The 18,266-nt window shown below is 31.8% G+C and overlaps 1 pseudogene; it reads right to left on the reverse strand.

Annotated features, from left to right (window-relative positions):
• Window positions 1-330: 330 nt before the first annotated feature.
• On the reverse strand, window positions 331-11,813 carry LOC18426872 (ABC transporter G family member 1-like; annotated as a pseudogene).
• Window positions 11,814-18,266: the final 6,453 nt, after the last annotated feature.

Below are 18,266 nucleotides of genomic sequence, written 5' to 3' on the forward strand. Positions count from 1 at the left end.
GAGCGTAAAATATAAAATGCACATGACCGTTTTAAAATTTTGATCATAAAACAATTTCCTTTATTTTCTTTGCAAAAAGAAGGGAGGTTCATATTGTGACCAATCCTATATCTCATGAGCCTATTGAGAGAGAGCCAGGAGGTATAACTATTCCTATATTTCATGACCAATCCTACAGTCAAGGCCAAGATGACTAATTTGAAGGTTTTTGGATGTCAGTACTGTTTTTTTTTTTTTATGGGTTTTGATGGGAGGCTTTAATTACAGCCCTCTCAAAAGTTATTCCTATACATTTTCCAAATGAGAATACACACACATTTAAATGGCAAAGAAAAAACCTATCCCTTGCCTAACATGCACAAGAATATAACCTCAAAACCAGCTTCTTTCATCGATGCACAAATGAAGAAGAGAGAGATTAAAGAGAGAACATCAGATGAAGACTTCCCTGTCAACGAGGATCGATGAAACCAGACCTCACCTTAACATCCAACCAGCACAGATTCTTTTTCTTTTTTTTGAGCAATAATGTAGCTGAATACGAGTTCTACTCAAGGAGACTAAGGCATCGGGTCTAACACCTTTGTCACTTGCTTGCGATACCGTACCAGAAAGTCCCTCACCACCGGCATTGCCTTCTCGCTGAGCTTAATGATGGCAAAGAACATAAGCCTATAGAAAACCAGCATGCCCATCAATATGCCCAAGTCCACCCACTTGGAGTGCCCCATCTCCGTTTGCCATGTCTCTGTCAAAATGCTATCGCCAGGTATGGTGGCTTGCCTTCCGTCAAAGCCATTAGGGAAAGTAAGACCCTCAAACTCGTTCTTGTATAAACCTTGGTTAATATGCTTGTGGAATGAGATGTAGTACAATGGGTACTTCCAAACGGGCTTAGGCAAGTCGTTAGGCAGTTGGAAAAAGCCACCGTTCAGTGTCATGATGCCTTGGATACTAGAACCGGTGATGATGCCCATGAGGAAGTTGGGGACAAGACTTGCAACAACCATCATAAGGCCTTTTACTAGCATCATGCACACAAAGAGGACTAGAGCAAAATAGAAGAAGTGCTCAGCTCCATCTCGAAGGTGCACCAGGTAGTACGCGATGGCTCTTCGGAGTAGAGAGGTGAGGAAGAGGTAGGGGTGGAGGAGACAGTGCTCCCGATCACGTAGGTACCCATGCCGTAGTGCCTATTTAGTCTCTCTCGCCCAAAGATAAGTGAGAATGAGGATCATTACATGAGATAGTGAGACTAGTTAATTGCATCTCATGTTATTAGACTTAATTTTGAGGGAAATATCTGATGAAACCCCTTGTAAAATCATTAAAAGGGTAAAATTATCTTTATTAATATTTAAGGGCATTTTTTTTTTTTTCATTTAGGGGTTGATGAAAGAAAGACTAATAATTCTTTCTTCAAAGAAAATAAAATTAACAAATCTTAAAAACCTTGATGCTATTGAACCATTTTTTTTTAAACAAAAAAAATATCCACAATTCTTATGCTTGGGAATATAAAACCAATATAATTAAACATAGCAAGAAAAAAAAAAAAGAGTGCCGGAGATTACCTCAATCGAGCTTATTACACCCCACACCGAGTCACCAATATTTGATGGCGTGGGATCAACGGTTTAGCTTCAATATTGAATCGGGAAAGCAGATTTCTGCCAACCTGAATATTCACCCTTAAATCTCTACAAACTCTAACCCCCAAAATTTTCTTGGCCTACCCCTAATTTTCCAACCTTTAGTATTTTTAAATCATGAGAGAGAAAGTGGGTGACCTAGGGTTGGGGTGTACCCCTCTAGAGGATTAGGACAGAGAGGGTTAAACAGAGAAATTGGAGAGACACCCAGAGGAGAGAGAGAGTAGGGCATGCCTCTACAGGAGAGAGAGGAGAGAGAGAGTTGTGGGAGAGAGAAAAGTGTAGTGAATAGGGAGAGGGTGCACCCCTATTTATAGAGAAAAATTAGGTTTAGGGTTTTTCATAGTTTGCCTCTTTATTGAAATTGAATATGGACCATTGATCAATGTGACTTGTGGGGTGAGAGATCTGAGCCATCTATTCCGTAGATGAGCCATTAATATTATGGAAGGTGTTTGGACCATTATCTCGCTTTCCTTAAACCATTTTCCCATCAATATATTTAAATAAATTGAATCTTATTTAAATATTATTCGTTCCATAAAATAATATATTCTTTCCCATACTATTCAAAGATATGTCACGTCAAGATATGCTTTCAATATTTAGGATAAGATATGGTCAATCTTTTCTATATCTAATATTAGATCACATGCCACAAGATACCTTTCCTAAGTTTGAATAACTTGACAACAAAGCAAACAACGAAGAGGTGGGGCATGCCACCCATGTGTGGCACACGTGGGCCTCACCAATATGGTACATGGTGGGCCCATATGCATTATGAGCCCCCATGATATTTAACAAATTAATTTTTAAAATATTATTTAAATTTTATACTTTTGTAAAATTAATAATTTTATTTTTATAAGTCCAAAAATTATAAATAAAATATCAAAAGATTCATAAAAATTCAAATAATAATTCTAAAATAATTTATAACATAAAAAGAATATAATTAAATTAATATGATGAAAAATAGATCCATATGGTTCAGGAATTGAATTAACAATCATGGGGCACTCCACCTTCAATTGTGGCCAATAGATCACACTTGCTTTCTCAGACCGACCCTGTGTTTCCCATGACCCACAGTCCAAGCAGGGGCTCATTAACGGGTCACCAAAGTCTTGTTGATGAGCCAAGGGGTTGCAATCCCAGTATGTAGATTTCAAGTCCTCTCCAAGATACGAGTCAAGGTCACCAAGACCTTATGCGACCACAACTTTATAATGCATAGGGGTATCTCTCACATATACATATACTTCACCTTACAAGGTGGATATCTGGCTTTTTCGAACGATCTATCGATATGCATGCTGTGTGATGGTTCATGAATGACGTTTTGACCCCTGTCTCTGTAGGACCACCATTACACAAAAGGGTCACATATGCTCATTCATTCTAGCATAAGCACCAACCACATCAAGGGATAACCCATAACTCATCTTGGTTTGCTCTCTATGGCCAGTTATCTTGGGTTTTCCAACCGACTGGTCTAGATAGTCAAGCACAGTCTGATATCAGCAAACATCGTTCCTTTAGTATGGTCCACGAGGGACCACACTCCTACTGAGTTCATGTTCCACTATATTATTTAATTTTACAAGCACTCACAAGGCCTTTAAAGGCCACATAAACTCAACAGTTTGGATACTTAGAAATATAATGTTTGTGAAATATATTACTGGTGTAATACATTACTGCGTAATGTATTACCTTCAAATGGACTATTACTACTTGGGTAGTATTTAGATTGTTACTATTTGAGTAGTATTTAGATACAACCTGGGAAATACATTGCTACTGTTTGGCTATATTTGAAAGAGATATGCAAAATGCATTACCAACATTTTACCGGTACTTGCTTATAAACTATCATTTCTTTCTTTTTTGTCACATAATTCCACTGAAATGAGGAATTAAAGTCATCATCACACCATTACAAAAAGATTTTCTAATAATAACATCATCGCCATTTCAAAAAAAATTTCTAATAATAACTTGTACCATTCTAAAGTCATCATGACACCATTTCCTACTTATTTTGCATGCCTTTGGCACTTACATGGAATTACATGTCTATTAACATCATTAGACTTTGGTTTCAACATGATAAGTCATTGGAATAATATGATTTTATTGTGATAAACCTTATTTTTATAGAAGTCTTTCAAATATCTCTCTATATAATTTCAAATAAACAATAAATTTTGATACCAAATTCAAAATCTTTAGGGTACAAGTTAAAATATGGGAAGAAGTTTGATTAGTAAACTATAATTGCAGTATAAAATTTTTAGGAGACTAAAGCGGTATCTTATTTCAATTGAACTTTTACTAATCTTTTACATGAGTATATTGTATGAAATTTTTTATTATGATTGCATTGTATAATTTATGATTGATTACCAATTATTATTTTTATTATATTTGTCTATATATGAGAGCTGATGGCTTCAGATGACGGCTACAACCAAATTGGGGATAGAGGGATGTACAAATGGATGTTAGTGTAGAAATGGAAAAAATAGATGTGCGTGCAAACACTTATAGGTGAAGTTTAGGGAGAAAAAGTAGAAATGGATGTGCGCAGTAGAGTGGGAGAATGACAGGAGAATGGATGAGCACAGGAGGGAGGGAGAATGGTGGGAGATAAATGATTTTTTTGGGTAAGAGACACAGGTAGTTATATTAGCCGCTAAGCACGTGGTGGATTTCACAACCATTATGTGCGTAATAGATTTCACGTATTTTGGAGAAATCTTGTGTAATTTATGACCATTTTCTCACTGTTAACGTGTACCATGGTAAATCTCATATTTTTGTGGAATATGTTTTCCTGTAATATATTTTCAGGTACCCAAATGGCCCTTTAGATATCTTTTTTAAAAGAATTTAAAAAAATTCTCAAATTGCTCTTGTTTGGTAATTCAGAATATGAAATAAATCAGGCGTATTTTTGTAGTACTAAGAGACGTCACCTGAATTATGAAAATAGTTGTAGTTGTTCCACACTACAAACAAGGAACTCACACTTTGGAATTAGTGGTGTAGAGCAACTAGGTGTTATGGATCCGGTTTCTATGCGGCCAAGCTTGCATATGTAGAAATGCTGGGGGGCCTATTAATAAATCTATTTTTGAGATGGATTTTTAGACTTACTTTTTAAGGACATGTAATCTCAAACATCGAGATCATGAATATGAAAAAATAGGTAAATTTTAAAAACTAGAAATAATAATTCTAGTTAGAAAACATTTGGACTGTTAGTTTCCATTGGTTTTAGATGAAACACCTATTTTCATCCAGCTTTAAGATGGATGCTTTACTCTTTTTGGACTGCATATGTAGGCATGCGGACTAGCGCGCATGAAACAATTTTCCTTTTGTTATTCTACATATAAATGTTTTGTATGTATCTAATTACAAAACTATAACTAGTTGTTCCACATCATTACTAATACTGAAGAATGTAAATACAAAATAACTTGAGATAATTTCATCATTCAAATGGGTCTCTAGAACATTAAATTATTAAAATGCCCCTCATGTTCCTCATACCCAATACTGAACAAGAGCAATATGGATATTTTTTCAATTTTTTTGAGGATGTATCTAAGTGAAATGATAACATAAAATATGCCCTCAAATGTTAATATAAATGATTTTGCCCCTTTTAAAGATTTTATAAGAAATTTGATCTCCTTTAATGGTATTTTCCAATTAATTTTATATGGTATTATGTAATTTAACAAACAAAAGTTTAGGAAATATTAAATTAATCAGTCATTTGGAAAATTTGGAAAAGTAGGAAATTTAGCACCCATGCGAGTTTTCTAGTCTTATTTTTTGTGGAATTCTTCATCATTTTAGTCAATGTTGTTGCTAAAATACCATTTCACACAATCATTACCATTATTAGAGCCTTATCTAAATTGCTTGCGGTCAGCTACATCATTACCATTATTAGAGCCTTATCTAAATTGCTTGCAGTCAGCTACAAATCCTATTTCGTGCTAACATATCTAAAATAGGGAGTGCTTTCGGGCTTTCGGGTTTGAGTGAAATGAATTTGAGGACGTGTCTTTCCAACTATGTTTACCAAAAATGGAAAAAAATGCATGAATAATTTTTTCATACGACCCCTAAGCTCTAAGTTTTTGATAGAGGTTCATGGTCGCCCATTTCTTGATGCCTTCTTTAGTGTTCTAATTGAGCCATCATCTTTACATTCTATTGGATCATTATCGTTGTAAAAGAAAAAGCAAAACTCAAAGATATTAATTAAAAGGGACCTTCATGTCCTCTACAAAAGAGGAGAAGCCTCCAATTGCCATGAACGTCAAGAATGCTGCAACAAACATGAGCATGGACCCTCTCGCTGCAACATTTACCAGCCCAAAACACAAGAAAACCATGATATCAAAGGAGGTAGAAAGCAAAGGTGGTTCAACTTTTGATTGAAGCATAGGGATCACTCTAACCTAAATAGACCCAAAGTTGTGGCCAATGTCAAAGAAGACGGTACCTATGCACACGCTCAACGCAATAAAGATTGCTAGGTGCAACCAGTAGTAACCCAAATCCCTATAGATATTCACAAAAGATCTTCTTGTTAAAGTGGATACTGGCGTAAAAAAGGTTGTTTGGCTCCCTATCTTTGTCAATGCTTCTCTCTCCTATAACAAATCTTTCACGGGTTAGACATACACACATATAGTGTGGGAGTAGGGCTGTGAAGGTATCTGATCCAAATCCGAAACTTGAAATTTTTGGTGCTATCTGGATCTGCGTATAGATCCAAATCCAAATCCAAAATTTAGATCCGAAAAGTTTTCGGGTCAGATCTGGGTATAGGTGGATCCGATATGGAAAACGTTCCTGTACGCCTATGTGCGTACTGCTACAGTAAACGCCCAACAACCTAGATCGAATTTGGGCTGATCTAACTATCACGGTTGTCTGAGAGTGTTTGAATTTTAATTTTTTTTTCTATAAATCATAATAATAAAAAATTTAGAGCGTATGTACATATTAGTTAGACGCACCTAATAAAAATATAAAAAAATATTTCGTAAAAAACCTATTGACCAAAATACCCCTGAAGCTTTTTGAGGGTATTTTGGTCAATTTATTTCATGTAAAATTTTTTTTTGATATTTTTTATAGATTCACCTATTTTTGATGAACACACACTCAAAATTTTAGATTATTCTAATTGGTAAGAAAAAAGAATAAAAAATAAAATACTACCAGACATTTGTGGTCGTCAGATTGGCCAAGATTCGATTAGGGCCGTTCGGTGTTTATTGTCGGCATACCGTAGCATCTTCATATATATATATATATATAAAAAGTATCCCCCACGGGCTGAATGCTACAATGTCAATCAACGACTCAGATTGAATCTGGGCTAATCTGACGGTTACAACTTCATTTCGTATTTGAATTTTTATTTTTTCTACAAATCCAAATCGGTTGAACTTTTAAGCGCTCGTTCTTCTCATCAAGGCGCAGCTAATAAAAACTGATCAAAATACCGTTGAAAAGCTTTGGGGGGTAATTTGGTCAACTTGTATTTAACAAATTACTTTTTTTTTATATTTTTATTAGATTTTTCTATTTTTAAAGAATAGACGCTCAAAATTTCAAGTGATCTGGATTTTTTTATGAAAAATGAAAATTAAAATAGGAAATGAAGTCGTGACTATTGGATTGGGCCATATATATATATATATATATATATATATATATATATATATAGCCCTCTGCAAAGACATGAAACTCAAAAAATAGTTAGATTAACAAAAAATGACTGGAAGAAAAGAATTAAGAGACTTCTGTGAACAATTTGATTATAATATTGAAAATACAAAAGATAAGAGTTATAAGAAGAAAAAATATAAATATGAAAGTAAAGAAAGAAAACAAAGAAAACCAGATAAAAATCATAAAAGAGAAAAATTCATGAAAAGATTTACACCAAAACAAAAATATAAAAATGGTAAGAAAAAATTACCTGTATGCTATAAATGTGGAGAAGTACACCATTATAAAGTTAAAAAGAAAATAGAATCATTAATATTAGATGAATCCATAAGAAATAAAATATATGATATTATACCAATATACCATGAAGATAGCTCTAAATTAAGTAGTTCAGATAGTTCTAGTGAAACTTCATTAATAGGAAATATAGAAGATGAAAATCTAATATAGAACAACACTGAGGAATCTTATCAAAAAATTGCAAGAAGGCTTCTGTAATATGTTATCTAAATAAGATAATCTCATACTAGATCTAATAGAGAAAATTACAGATCCCAAGGAAAAAAGAGAAATAATAACCCAATTTTTAAATATTACTAAAGCCAAGAATAAACCTCCTCCTTTGTTAAAAACTCCAGATGAGTATAATTTTGCAGATATTATTAAAAGAATAAACAAAAAAGATATAGTGCAAAAAGAACCAACAATAGGAGAATTACAAAAAGAGATTAATGAAATCAAACTAGAAATTCAACAATTAAAAGATAGAATTAAAATATTAGAATTACAGAGTGAAGTCTCAGGAAATATAACTGATACCGATGAAATAGAATTTGAACAGTTAATAAGCCAAACAGATAAACCTGAATCATCAGAACTAAAAGAAATAGATACTTATGATAATTCCGTAAACTTGATAGATAGAGTTATTACTCAAAAATGGTTTATATTAGTTAAAATTATAATCAACAATGATTATACTTTTCAATCCTTAGCATTAGTAGATTCTGGAGCAGATTTAAATTGTATCAATGAAGGATTAGTACCCACAAAATATTTTGATAAAATAAAACAGATACTGAATACTACTGATGGTAGCAGACTACTCATTAAATATAAATTATCCAATGCTATTGTATGAAATAATGGTCATTGTTTTGCTATTCCCTGCATAATGGTAAAAGGACTAAGTCAAGCTATCATTATTGGAGTTCATTTTCTTACTTTATTATATCCAATCATAATTAGTAATAGAGGAGCAAGAGAAACAATTATATTTGAATTTGTAGCTAAGCAAAAATTAAAAGAAGTTAATAGAATAAAAGATAATATAAAACAAAAAGAAAAAAGTATTTGTTCTCTTAAGGAAGAAATTAAATATAAAACCATAGAAGAAAAATTATAAACCAATGAAGTAAAAGAGCAAATAAAAAATCTCACTCAACAAATTGAAATGAATTTATGTAGTGAAATAACCAATGCTTTTTGAGAAAGGAAAAAGCATATAGTAAGTCTACCATATGAATCTGGTTTTCATGAATCCAAATTACCAACAAAGGCGAGACCTATACAAATGAATATAAAATTACTAGAATTTTGTAAAAAAAAAATAGATGGTTTAGTATCTAAAGGATTAATTAGACCATGTACTTCCCCTTGGAGTTGTGCTGCTTTTTATGTCAATAAAAATGCAGAAAAAGAACGAGGAGTATCAAGGTTAGTTATAAATTATAAACCATTAAATGAAGCACTTCAATGGATTAGATATCCTATACCTAATAAAAAAGATTTACTAGAAAGATTAATAACGACTTGTATCTTTTCAAATTCGATCTAAAATCTGGTTATTGGCAAATTCAAATACAAGAAGAAGATAGATACAAAACAACATTTAATGTCCCCTTTGGACAATATGAATGGTATGTTATGCCTTTTGGATTGAAGAATGCTCCATCAAACATATTAATGCTTTTATAAATGCAGTTAAACATGCAGGATTAGCCATTTCTGCAAAAAAGATGAGTTATTCCAGACAAAAATCAGATTTTTAGGACAATATATCCTAAGGAACCATCATACCAATAGATAGATAAATTCAATTTGCAGATAAATTTCCAAATATCATTCTAGATAAAAAAAAATTACAAAGACTCTTAGGTTGTGTTAATTATATAGTAGATTTCTATAATGATTTAGGAAGAGATGACAAACCTCTATATGGTAGACTAAAAAAGAATCCTCCTAAATGGACTAATATCCATACTGAAGCAGTTAAGAAACTTAAAAATAAATCCAAAGAGTTACCTTGTCTTTCTCTATCCGATCTCGATGCTTTTAAAATTATTGAATGTGATGCATCAGAATTAGGCCTAGGTGGAATTCTTAAACAAAAAGTACATTCTACTGAACAATTAGTCAGATACACCTCGAAAGCTTGGAATTCTACTCAACAAAATTACTCTACAGTTAAAAAGGAAATCCTCACCATTATTCATTATATTATTAAATTTCAAGGTGATATCCTCAATACTAATTTCCTTATTCGTACTAACTGTAAAGCAGCCAAAGATATTCTTGCCAAAGATGTGCAAAACTTGATTTCTAAACAGATCTTTGCTCGATGGCAAGCCATTCTCTCTGGTTTTGATTTTACAATTGAGCATCTTAAAGGTACTTCTAACCATTTACCTGATTTTCTTACATGTAAATTTTTGCAGGGGGGGCAGAACTGATCAATCTGACTCTGAAGACTTATCGTTAGGTCTCATTCTATTTAATAAAAATAGAAATCTGAATACCAGTCATGGTAAAATGTCAATGGATATAATTTCAGCCAGTTCATCACCCAGTTCCTCACCCAGTTCATCACCCTCACCAACTAGAACTTTAGTACCATATTCTCCAACTGACTAAAATAGTCTAGTTTGTCCTATATATTCAAGCCAACCACCTCCATCATCTCCAAGTGCACCATTATTTTTACAATCATCTGTTCCTAGAAAACCCACATTTAATCTCAATATGAAGCAACCGCTTTTATTGATGATATCATAATAGAAGATAATCAAGTGGCAGAAGACCTAAATATATTAGCTAGACATTATCTTTGCAACAACTTAAACCCTTCTTTTGGTATAAAAACCAGAGAATAGTTCGAAATGATACTGCTTGAAACTGGTTCAGTCACTATAGCACATTACTATCAGAAAAATTCTACAATAATAACATATTCAAAATTTCAAATAAGAAAAGTTTTACATTTCAATGAATGGGGTTCAGACACTTCCAGGGCAAAGAGATTAATATCCCCAGAATTCCCAAATAAACATTTCAGATATTTCGAATATATTGAAGCCTGGCATAAAGTGTTTACTGTTCAAAACCAGTTTTATTCTCATATCTGGTTCCTGAAATTCAAATTGCCAGTTACAAACCCATTCCCAAACTGGTTCAAGGACTTGTTTATGGTTTGGGGTTCCTGAACCCAAATAATTCCCAAAACCTTACAATTTTCTGAAGACAAGTTCATTGAATTTAATGGGAGCAATCCCAATGTTCATTATCATTTGTATTTTGTAGCATTATATCAAGTTCCATGGATATTAAAATGGCCATATGCTATATCTCCCAATATAACAAATAATTATCAATATGTACCATGCTTGGGAAAGCAAACCTCAGTAAAATGGTGGCTGTCTTAGTCTGCCACCATATTGAGCCTGATAATATTATTCTCAAACAAATACCTTTAGATTATACTCCATATGGAAACCCAAATAGTTTACCAGAATATATATCTATAATGAAAAGAAAAAATCCTAAGGCCACCAAGGCAGAATTGGAAAAAGAATTATTGAAAATATTCTCAGAAGAAGCTGAAACGGCCCAAATACATCATGAAGAAGGAACAACATCAGAAGATCCAGAAGACCCTGACAACATTGAAGATCAATCAGCCCATGGATGTTCTCAGAAGCAGACACTTTATTAATTCGGCCCAGTCTCATCTCCATCATAGCAACAGTCAAATCAAACAATAGAGAAGATTCCTTCTCATCTCCATCATAGCAATAGTCAAATCAAGCAAAAGTGAAGATTCTCTCATCAGACCACCTGTCTATGTGCTACACGAAAAAGTAGATCATGACAAGACATAAAAAAGATTCCATATTTCACTACCGACATATAGGACAATGCTGCTACAGGAAAAGGTGAATAATACATATTCCAAAAGTCACAACAAGTCAAGTCACCAACAAAAGAAAACTGTAAAAGTACATTCCTTACTTGCTTTCCACCAGCTTTTCCCGACAGCATCTATCCACTTACTTTCCTTTGTCGCCAACTCACCTTATCCTCGCCAGCTGCCCAGACCAAGAGAATCTTCATTTTCCCAGGTCATCCTCCACTATGCCTACTTTGCAATCCAATTGATAATATTTGGCGCCCGCTCCCTATAAAAGGAGGACGAAGGCATTTCACTAAAGCGTCGAGTCTTTCATCCAAGCATTCGGAGAACCCTCAGACATTCTCCTCAGCTCTTCTTCTCTACTCTTGTTCTCTGTGCTTCTCTGCTCCTCTCTCTCTCTCTTCCCTCTCAATGTAAATTCTTATGTGTGATTGTAATTGGGAGAGTCTCCCAAGTTACTTTCCAAATCCTTGAAAGGCATTTAGCAGCTACTGCATCTGTAAACAGTAAGCCTTTCTTCTCTTTCTTTCTTTCTTTTAGTTTGCTATGAGTCTGTAATATGTCACAGTAAGTTTGAGTTTGTAATAGTCTGTAATATCTTCGTGTTTTTTAATTTGTTTCATACAGTCTGTTATAAGTTTGTCCATGTAATCTTTGATACAATTGTTTCAATAAAAAGTTAGTTTAAAGTTGTAATCTTTGATTATGATTAATTATGCAATTTAGGATTGTTTTTAGCATAAAAGTTTATGAATCATCGTATACTACTTGGTAATTAGTTGATATAGCTCCGTTTTCATTAGCCATAATTATATTTTATACTTATATTAAGGATATTTTAGGTTGTTAGTTTAAAGGGATGATCTTGGCGTATTTTTATTAAACAGAATGAGACCTAAAGATAAGTCTTCAGAGTCAGATTGATCAGTTTTGCCCCCCATGCAAAAATTCACGTGTAAAAAAATCAAGTAAATGATTAGATGTACCTGTAAGATGCTCAACTGTAAAATCAAAAGCAGAGAGAATGGCTTGCCATCGAGCAAAGATCTGTTTAGAAATCAAGTTTTGCACCTCTTTGGCAAGAATATCTTTGGCTGCTTCACAGTCAGTACGATTAAGATATCACCTTGAAATTTGGTAACACAATGAACAATGGTGAGGATTACCTCTTTAACTATAGAGTAATTTTGTTGAGTACAATTCCAAGCTTTAGAGGTGTTTCTGACTAATTGTTTAGAAGAATGTACTTTTTCTTTAAGTATTCTATATAGGCCTAATTCTGATGCATCACATTCAATAATTTTAAAAGCATCGAGATCGGATAGAGAAAGACAAGGTAACTCTTTGGATTTATTTTTAAGTTTCTTAACTGCTTCAGTATGGATATTAGTCCATTTAGGAGGATTCTTTTTTAGTCTATCATATAGAGGTTTGTCATCTCTTCCTAAATCTTTATAGAAATCTACTATATAATTAACACAACTTAAGAGTCTTTGTAATTTTTTTTTATCTAGAATGATATTTGGAAATTTATCAGCAAATTGAATTTATCTATCTATTGGTATGATGGTTCCTTAGGATATATTGTCCTAAAAATCTGATTTTTGTCTGGAATAACTCATCTTTTTTGCAAAAATGGCTAATCCTGCATGTTTAACGTCATTTAAAAAAGCATTCATATGTTTGATATGTTGGGCTATGCTTTCAGAAAATATTAAAACATCATCTATATAGACTATCATGAATTTGATATAAGGATTAAAACCATCATTCATAATCCTTTGAAATTCTAATGGGGCATTCTTCAATCCAATGGGCATAACATTCCATTCATTTTATCCAAAGGGGACATTAAATGTTGTTTTGTATCTATCTTCTTCTTGTATTTGAATTTGCCAATAACCAGATTTTAGATCAAGTTTTGAAAAGATACAAGCCTTTATTAATCTATCTAATAAATCTTTTTTATTAGGTATAGGATATCTAATCCATTGAAGTGCTTTATTTAATGGTTTATAATTTATAACTAACCTTGGTACTCCTCGTTCTTTTTCTGCATTTTTATTGACATAAAAAGCAACACAACTCCAATGAGAAGTACTTGGTCTAATTAATCCTTTAGATAATAAACCATTAATTTCTTTTTTACCAAATTCTAATAATTTTATATTCATTTGTATAGGTCTTTCCTTTGTTGGTATTTTAGATTCATGAAATCCAGATTGATGTGGTACACTTACCATATGTTTTTTCCTTTTCCAAAAAGCGTTGGGTATTTAACTACATATATTCATTTCAATTTGTTGAGTGAGATTTTTTATATGCCCTTTTACTTTATTGGTTTGTAATTTTTCTTCTATGGTTTTATATTTAATTTCTTCGTTAGGAGAACAAATACATTTTTCATTTTGTTTTATATTATCTTTTATTCTATTAACTTCTTTTAATTTCGGTTTATCTACAAATTCAAATATAATTGTTTCTCCTGCTATATTGGTTTCTAGTCCACTAGTACTAATTATGATTGGATATAATAAAGTAAGAAAAGGAACTCAAAGAATGATAGTTTGACTTAGTCCTTTTACCATTATGCAGGGAATAGGAAAATAATGACCATTATTGCATACAATAGCATTGGATAATTTATATTTAATGAGTAGTCTGCTACCATCAACAATATTCAGTATCTATTTTGTTTTTTCAAAATATTTTGTGGGTATTAATCCTTCATTGATACAATTTAAATCTGCTCCAGAATCTACTAATGCTAAGGATTGAAAAATATAATCATTGTTGATTATAATTTTAACTAATAAAAACCATTTTGGAGTAATAACTCTATCTATCAAGTTTACTGAATTATCATGAGTATCTATTTCTTTTATTCCTGATTATTCAGGTTTATCTGTTTGGCTTATTAACTGTTCAAATTCTATTTCATCAGTATCAGTTATATTTCCTAAGACTTCACTTTTTAATTCTAGTATTTTAATTCTATCTTTTAATTGCTGAATTTCTGCTTTGACTTCATTAATCTCTTTTTGTAATTCTCCTATTGTTGGTTCTTCTTCCACTATATCTTTTTTGTTTATTCTTTTAATAATATATTCATCTGGAGTTTTTAACAAAGGAGGAGGTTTATTCTTGGCTTTAGTAATGATTATAAATTGGGTTATTATTTCTCTCTTTTCCTCGGGATCTATAATTTTCTCTATTAGATCTAGTATGAGATTATCTTCTTTAGATAACATATTATAGGAGCATTCTTGCATTTCTTGATCAGATTCCTCAGTGCTATTCCATATTAGATTTTCATCTTCTATATTTCCTATTAATGAAGTTTCACTAGAGCTATCTGAACTACTTAATTCAGAGCTATCTTCATGGTATATTTATATGATAGCATATATTTTATTTCTTATGGATTCATCTAATATTAGTGATTCTATTTTCTTTTTAACTTTACAATTACTTTGATAATGGCCTACTTTTCCACGCTTATAACATACAGGTAATTTTCTCTTACCTTTTTTATAATTTTGTTTTGGAGTAAATCTTTTCATGAATTTTTCTCTTTTGTGTTTTTTATATGGTTTTCTTTCTTTTCTTTCATATTTATAGTTTTTTCTTCTTATAACTCTTATCTTTTTTATTTTAAATATTATAACCAAATTGTTCACAAAAGTCTCCTAATTCTTTTCTTTCAGTCATTTTTTATTTATCTAATTGTTTTTTGAGTTTCATATCTGTGCATAGGGCTGATCCTTCTGCACATATTTCTACAGAGAGTTCCCCTATAGTATTTGATGAATAGGGTATAATACCACCATGTTTATTTTTTAATCTATTTTTTACTTTTTCAAGAAATAAATATGGTAATCTTGCTATAAATTTTTCTTTCCAATGGTCTAATTGGCTATCGTTTCTGGTTAATAATCTTGAGAAAAATACATTTTTTTACCATTTATAGTGTGATATGGTTGGACATTTTAAATTAGATAATAGGTCTTCAGTTCTTGCTTCCAGGAGGGCTGTACTCCCAAAAAAATGAAGAGAGATGGTATAGATAAGGGTATGACCAGCATCACTTTCACTATATAAAATGTCTTGATTTTGTTCATTTTTGACAGTCCATTGGCGGGTAGTATTTTATATTTGGTTTTTTGTATTTTCAGGGAGGTGAAAGTCCCACCAACTACGAAGCCAGCCAGTAAATCCATAAACTATAGCTTTGGCTACTTCTTGGTCATGGTTGCCTACCATTTTACATGCAGAGGCATACATAGTCATATGTTTCATTGTATCAAGGATCAGGTGTTCTGACATACAATCTACATTCCAATTTACTTTGGTTCTTCCCGAATAAGATGTTGTATGTGATATAAGATCTTCTTCAAATTGGATATCTACAGGAGTTGGTCTATGATGATAAGGCCTAGCTGTGGCAGGTTTCCAATTTTTACCATATGCTATTCTTTGAATAGATTGATTATTATTTTGACTTTTAGTAAAAGCTGCTTCCATATTTTCTATAGTATCAGGTATTATAGGTTCTTCAACTTCTGACGTTAATGTTTCTGATTCTTTAATTATGACTTTGCTTTTACCTTTTTTATCTGAATCTTTAATATCTAATTTAGCTAGTTGAGATATGAGTTGATCCATTAAGGTTTTATTATTTTCACTTATATGAATTTTTTTTTTATTTAATGTAGGAGGTGGTTTGAATAATACAAATTTCTGTGTTTCCTGTATTGGTAATGGTCTTAGCATATTTTCTATTCTTATGGTTTTTTTTCCAATAGATTGCATATATAAATTAGTATAATTATTTTGTTCTATAATATGTGGAATTAATTCTGTTCGATGAACTATTTCTCCAGAGGTCATTTCATATGGAGTGGCTTTTGTTTCTAATGTAGGAGTATTTTTTGTTTCTTTTCCTTTTATAATTAAGCTTTCCTCCAGAGGATGTACACCGGTTATTTTAGTTCCTTCTACTGTGTCATAGGTCTTATATTGACTTCCTAATGTATTTATTTCAAAATTAGGAATTGGAATATTTCTTTCTATTAATATTTGTCTTAACCAAATAAAAAATCCTTTATTTTTTTTTTCTTCTTTCAAAAATTTATTATATTTTGTATGAAATAGTTCTACTAATCTAGGTTCAAATCTTTTAAGATACCATTGTCGTATATTTTTATTTTTATCTAATAGGTAATCTGCTTCTATATATGCTTTATCTATTTTTTGTTCTTCTAATACACATACATGAAAATCCATTTCTGAGTAAGAAAATTCTGAATCACCTTTAGCTTGTTTCTGTATTGGTTTATACTGAGGTATTACTATATTGTCCCTAGTTCTTATTAATCCTTGTATTTGACGTCTAGATGAACTAGATGCAGAATAAAGGGAATGCCTTGATGGTTCAAGTCTTATTTTAGAATTATCTAACTCATCTTCATCGTTAGATTTAAGTATTTTATCTGATCCTGCAAACTTTATTTCTATATTACCGTCTATGTGTTCAATTATTTTATCAGAAATGTTATTTATTGGTGTTTGATGAGAAGTATTTTCATTTTGGATTGACCATGATTATGGTAGGATGATTCCTAACCATTTTATTGTTTTTGGTATTATAGTATTCGATTTTTCTAAATTAGTTTGAAATAAAATTGTTCTTCCTTTAGTATCCATTTGTACTACCTTAGGACATAGTGTATTCATTACTTTATAATATATTCCATATATAATTGCTATGTTTTGTGATCCTTGGATCATATCAAATTCTTGAGTTTTAATATTTAATGTTAAGACGTTTAATAAATTTGGATCATTTAATGAGACTGAGTAATTCGGAAAACAGTGGAAAAATATGGGTCCACTACATAAACTAGATTCTACCATACCTAGTAATGAATCATTAAATTTATTACGTCTAGTATCCCTTAGACATACTAAGATTTAATTATTAAGTCCTAATCTTGTTAAGGGTTTAATAGCTACTTGAATAAGTCCTATGTGTAAATAGTTATAATTTTTATTTCTATGTTTTTTGTATTACCTTATTAGACGACAATTGGAAATTTTCTTGAGTACTAGTTACTGATAAAGATTGTTCTACAGTTTTGATTGCATAACCTATTTTTAAATCAAAAGATCCTACTTGATATATATTGGAGATAGGTACCGTAGGTATAGTCCAATTTTGTAATTGGTTTTCTTTATTATCGATAAGAATTTCTTCTGTATTTTTTAGTTTAAGAATATTATTATTTTAAGGTAACGCTTTATTAGATAGATTCATAATGTAATTTTCCATTATTAGGATGTGGATGAGTGCTTTATTGGCTCTCTTACATCTTTTGACCTCAGCGGCTCTCCTGGCCTTAACGGTCTCTCGACTGGGTGCTCTTTAGCCTCAACTCTCGGACCAACTTTCTCTAATGGAAAATTTGATTAGGTTTCTGTCTAATAGAGTATTTCTCAAAGTAATAATTTCCTTAAAATAAAAACTTAGAAGGTTTTCTTTTCAGGATAGGCTCTGATACCAAATTACGCCAAGATCATCGCTTTAAACTAACAACCTAAAATATCCTAAATATAAGAATAAAATGATAATTATGGCGAATGAAAACGGAGCT

Source organism: Amborella trichopoda, chromosome 4 (assembly GCF_054954075.1).
Source record: "Amborella trichopoda isolate Santa Cruz 75 chromosome 4, AtrichopodaSantaCruz75HAP2 v2.0, whole genome shotgun sequence".
Lineage (NCBI taxonomy): Eukaryota > Viridiplantae > Streptophyta > Magnoliopsida > Amborellales > Amborellaceae > Amborella > Amborella trichopoda.